This window comes from Canis aureus, unplaced genomic scaffold (assembly GCF_053574225.1).
Source record: "Canis aureus isolate CA01 unplaced genomic scaffold, VMU_Caureus_v.1.0 NW_027326405.1_RagTag, whole genome shotgun sequence".
In the NCBI taxonomy this organism is placed as follows: domain Eukaryota; kingdom Metazoa; phylum Chordata; class Mammalia; order Carnivora; family Canidae; genus Canis; species Canis aureus.
Window position 1 is genome coordinate 230,938 of NW_027554410.1, and position 4,854 is coordinate 235,791.

The 4,854-nt window shown below is 42.7% G+C and overlaps 1 pseudogene; it reads right to left on the reverse strand.

The window, feature by feature from the left end:
• Positions 1-526: 526 nt before the first annotated feature.
• On the reverse strand, positions 527-4,558 carry LOC144309447 (GTP:AMP phosphotransferase AK3, mitochondrial pseudogene; annotated as a pseudogene).
• Between the last annotated feature and the right edge of the window lie 296 nt (positions 4,559-4,854).

A 4,854-nucleotide genomic window follows, 5' to 3' on the forward strand; every position in this document is an offset into this window, starting at 1 on the left:
CTAGCGCCCCGTTTACTTCCTTCACTGTCCTTTCTATAATCTCTTTCATTTTAGTCCGTGTTTATGGGCTGGCACAAGCTCTGGAGAACGTAGGTTTTTGTTTTGCTTTGCTTTCAAGGATTTATTTATTCAGAGAGACAGAGGCAGAGACACAGGCTGAGGAAGAAGCAGGCTCCATGCAGGGAGCCCGACGCGGAACTCGATCCGGGTCTCCAGGATCACACCCTGGGCTGCAGGCCGCACTAACCCGCTGCGCCGCCAGGGCTGTTGGAGAGAACGGATTTTATCCTATTCCCAGTGTCTAGCACATACTATGGTTTTTAAATGGAACTAATTCCATAACTGGTCTTATTTAGGAATGGATCTGTTGTTAGAGTCAGGTTTCTGAAATCTATAGCATCAATACTGAATCTCTTTCTCTCACATTTCACAGGAAGCTAGACTTCTTAAAGTGTAAACTTGGATAAGTCTGAAATTTCCTTGACTGGCTTGATTTAAATTGAATTAGAAGAATTTTTGCACAGACAAAACTTCAAATGCTTTTTCAGAAAGTAACCATCTTTTCATTCTCTACTCTCTTCCCTTCAAAACAAATGTTGCAACTTCGGAGTTAGTTAAATAATCAGAATTCTAGCCCCAAATTAAGTTCTTAATGACATGAAACACATTCTTTGCTCCTATTATTTATTTTTTTTTAACATTCAATATATAGAACATTGGCATTTTATTTTAGAAATTACTTTGTCAACTTAATCCCTAATTCAGGGTTAGGGTTACAGAAAAGTTCTTCAACAAAATATTTCATACAAGATGTCTATGTGATACTGATATCTGGGTAATATACCTTATTTGAAAGACAATTAAAAAAATATTTTATTTATTCATGAGAGCCACACAGAGCCCTGAGGGGAGCCTGATGTGGGACTCCATCTCAGGACCCTGGGATCAGGCCCCAAACCCAAGGCAGATGCTCAACCACTGAGTCACTCAGGTGTCCCAATGCACATAAAGGTTTTCAAATGCTGTAGCATCATCTCACTTAAGGCCATAGTTACTCTGTTCCCAAGTCCCTGAGATTCTGTTTGAGGGGAGCGCTAAAAGGCTGTGTCCTCTTCTATGTCCACAACTATAGGAGCACTCTGATGCAATTGGCTCTCCAAATTTCAAATAAGGGGTCAGAGCCAAGGGCCAAGACTTCAAGAAAAGCCCCAGAAATTCCCTGCACTCAAAAGCAGTTTCAGAGTTTCACATTTCCCAAAAGATGACAGAGCTAACTATAGTCTTCCAAATCCTGTCAGTTGCTTTAAATTATGGTTATAGTATAGTATAGTATAGCTGTGGAACCCTTGAGCTTTAATAACCAGGTGCTTGAATTAAATCATGTAGCTCCTCTTGGGTTCTGGCATCTGTAATCTCTTCACACTGTCTGTATTCCACAGCTATTTTACCACTTTCTGTAATAAAGTTAACGAGGATCAATTCAGAGTTTTTCTTGTTCTAAAATGTGCTGTACTGGGTGTTATGCTATATGTTGGCAAACTGAACTCCAATAAAAAAAATAAAAATGAGATTGCTGTATACAATAATAGAACCCATCATTAGATATTCTTTTGAAATTTAAAAGCAGAAAATAAAGCATTTTCCTAGAAGTTTTCTCATCTCACACTTCTGTTTTTATCATAACTATTTTTTTAAAGACTTTATTTGAGAGAGAGAGAGAAAGGGAAGGAGAGAGAGAGTGTGAGCACATAAGCAGGGGGAGGGGTAGAGGGAGAGATAAAAGCAGACTCCCCACTGAACAAGGGAGTCTGACTGTGGGGCTTGATCCCAGGACCCTGGGATCATGACCTGAACTAAAGGCAGACACTTAACTCACTGAGCCACCAAGGCACTCCTCTATCTCAGTGTTTTTTTTTAATTTTTATTTATTTATGATAGTCACACAGAGAGAGAGAGAGAGAGAGACAGAGACAGAGACACAGGCAGAGGGAGAAGCAGGCTCCATGCGCCGGGAGCCCGACGTGGGATTCAATCCCAGGTCTCCAGGATCGCGCCCCGGGCCAAAGGCAGGCGCCAAACCGCTGCGCCACCCAGGGATCCCTCTATCTCAGTTTTTTTTTTTTTTTTTTTTTGTTCTAGAATTTAATTTTATTGTAGTACATTAAGAGTCATGTATGCCAGGAAAGCCAGTAATATTCATAAGCTTAGTAGTTCACCACAGTTTTAGAAAGCACATAATACATTCAAATAAGGCATTACAGAAAGTTTTGTAAAGAATTAAATGTGTCCTGCAATCCTTTTTAAAAAAAGCCTTGGTCCATTCTGAAAGATCAACATTGAATTTTTAAAAATCAAAAGAAAAGTTTTTTCCCACAAAAATACACGAAGAACCACTTGCTGGCATTTATATTTTGAGTGCCTGGGATAACAGGCCGGTGTTCAAAGGCAGTTCATAACAGGTTGTACCAGGACTCGTTGCATCTGATTTAGCACCAAGTAAGAGTAAATATCCCACTGAAGATGTAGCTGATTTTTTCATCCACCTCTCATCGCCCCACTCTTCCTGCCAGGCCACAGGACATAAGCACGCATCCTTGTTGCCCTACGAAGAAATCAAATTCTCTTCGCTTTTAAAGGGCTACTTACTCAGGCTACACACACAGGTGGAGTTCTTGCCCTGCTGACGGTGGCAGGGAAAGCCAGCAGCTGCCCGCTGCTTTCACTAGGAATAAAGTCCTTCAACAAACTCAGTTACCTTCCTGGTCCTTTTTAACCTCTCATGTAAATCCTTTTAATTGCTACTAATTTGATTAGTTTACTAATTGATTGTTTACTAATTATGATTGTTAAGCATGTCAGGGAAATTCTCCCCAGGCATAGCTGATCTATTTCTACTTCCTGAGGACCCAGTATGCTTGCTTTTATGTAGGGCCATGGGTTTGCTTTTCTTCTTGTATTTTGTCACTCATCACAGCAGATTTTACATAGTGATCAAAAAGAGAAACTGGCAAGTAGATCCTAAAGCACATACTTATACTTCTAACCTGAGCAATAATCTGAAAACACAAGACTAATTACATTTTCTGTTGATAATTCAACCTCACTGCTTTTGTAAGAACTTCCAATGTCAATTTCTAATAAATCATTTTTTTCAATACACATGTTCTCAAAACCTGTCATAGGAAAGTAATATTTTCCTATATGCTAATTTAACACAATTTTATAGCAGACTGAAAATTCTGAATAAACTGAAAGTTTGTTTATGACATAATAAATACAGTATATACGGTTAAGTTTTTAAGTTTCTTACTGTAAAGGCAACAGTGAATTTGCATCCTGAAACTAATCTGCATATCTGGTTGCTTGTTTTCTAGAATTTGATAGTGTTTCACAAAACCATGTACCACAGTGCTAACGATGCTGGGTTTTGGCATCAGTCTACAACACATTTCTCTGATGAGCTACTTTACCGAGTGACATGGAAATGTTTTTAGCTTCTCCAAAGAATAAGAAAATTTTTTATCAACCACTTAAGTCTTCTGAACAAAAGTTAATATTACTACCAATTGCTCTTTTAATTAGGACATCTGATGTTTTTAAATTACATACCCATAGAAGATACCCTGGGTAGACAAAAAGATGAATCTTAGTATCGGACTCATTTGGCCCATTCTTAATTTCCAGAATGAAATCAGTAGAAGTGAAACTAATATAATTTTCAAAGAATTCATACATGCCAGTCTCAGAACACGGAGCTTCTAAATGCACAGGCGAGGAGTCTCTGCTCATCTTACTGGTGATGTACACTTTGCCTCATGGAGTAACCGATGCTTTCTGGTTTATTTGTGGAACTTTTGTTTGTAGGAAAGCATACACATGGGGCCAGATCTTGTTGGTTTCTGTTCCAGAGAAGGTTTCCAATACTCCCTTTTTCCGGTAATATTCCAGGACCGGCTGTGTTTGGACTTCATAAGCCTTGAGTCTCTTGACAACCGTCTCTGGCTTGTCATCATCCCGCTGAATGAGAGGCTCCCCTGTCAGGTCATCAATGCCCACGGCTTTGGGAGGGTTGAATTCGATGTTGTAGACTCGGCCGCTGGCCGGATGAATCCAGCGCGCGGTGAGACGCTGCTTAATGACTTCAAAGGGCACGTTCAGATTAATCACTGTGTCTATCTGATAAGCTCCGTCCAGGGCTTCTGCCTGTGGAAGTGTCCTTGGAAAACCATCCAATAGCCAGCTATATTGGGTGAGGTTTTTCAGCTCATGAAGGGCCAGCCGAGTCATGACACCATCCGGGATGAGCTTCCCTTGGTCAATGAAAGTCTTGGCTAACACACCAATTTCTGTGCCCCGAAGCATGTTGTCCCGGAGCAGGTCCCCGCTGGAGAGGTGCTTCAGCGCGAAGTGCTTGGTGATGCGCGACGACACGGTGCCCTTGCCGGAGCCCGGCGCCCCCATGATCACGGCGCGCAGCAGCCGCGCGGACGCCCCCATGGCCGCCGGGAGCCGGGGCGCGGGGGCTCCGGCCTGGCTGCGCGCTCGCGGGGCTGCGCCGTGCGGGGCGGCGGGCGGACAGCGCTGCGCGCAGGGGGCGGGCGCGGCGCCCGGGCGCTCCCGGAAGTCTCTATCTCAGTTTTTAAAAAGATTTGAGAGAGAGAGAGAGAGAGAGAGAGAGAGAGAATGTATGTGAGGGCACTGGTAGGGGGAGGGGCAGAAGGAGAGGGAGAGAATCCAGAGCAGATTCCCTGCTAGGTGTGGAACCCGCATTCAGGGCTGGATCTAGGACCCTGAGATCATGACCTAAGCCAAAATCAAAGGTCCAATGTTGGACGCATCTAGCCACCCACAAAT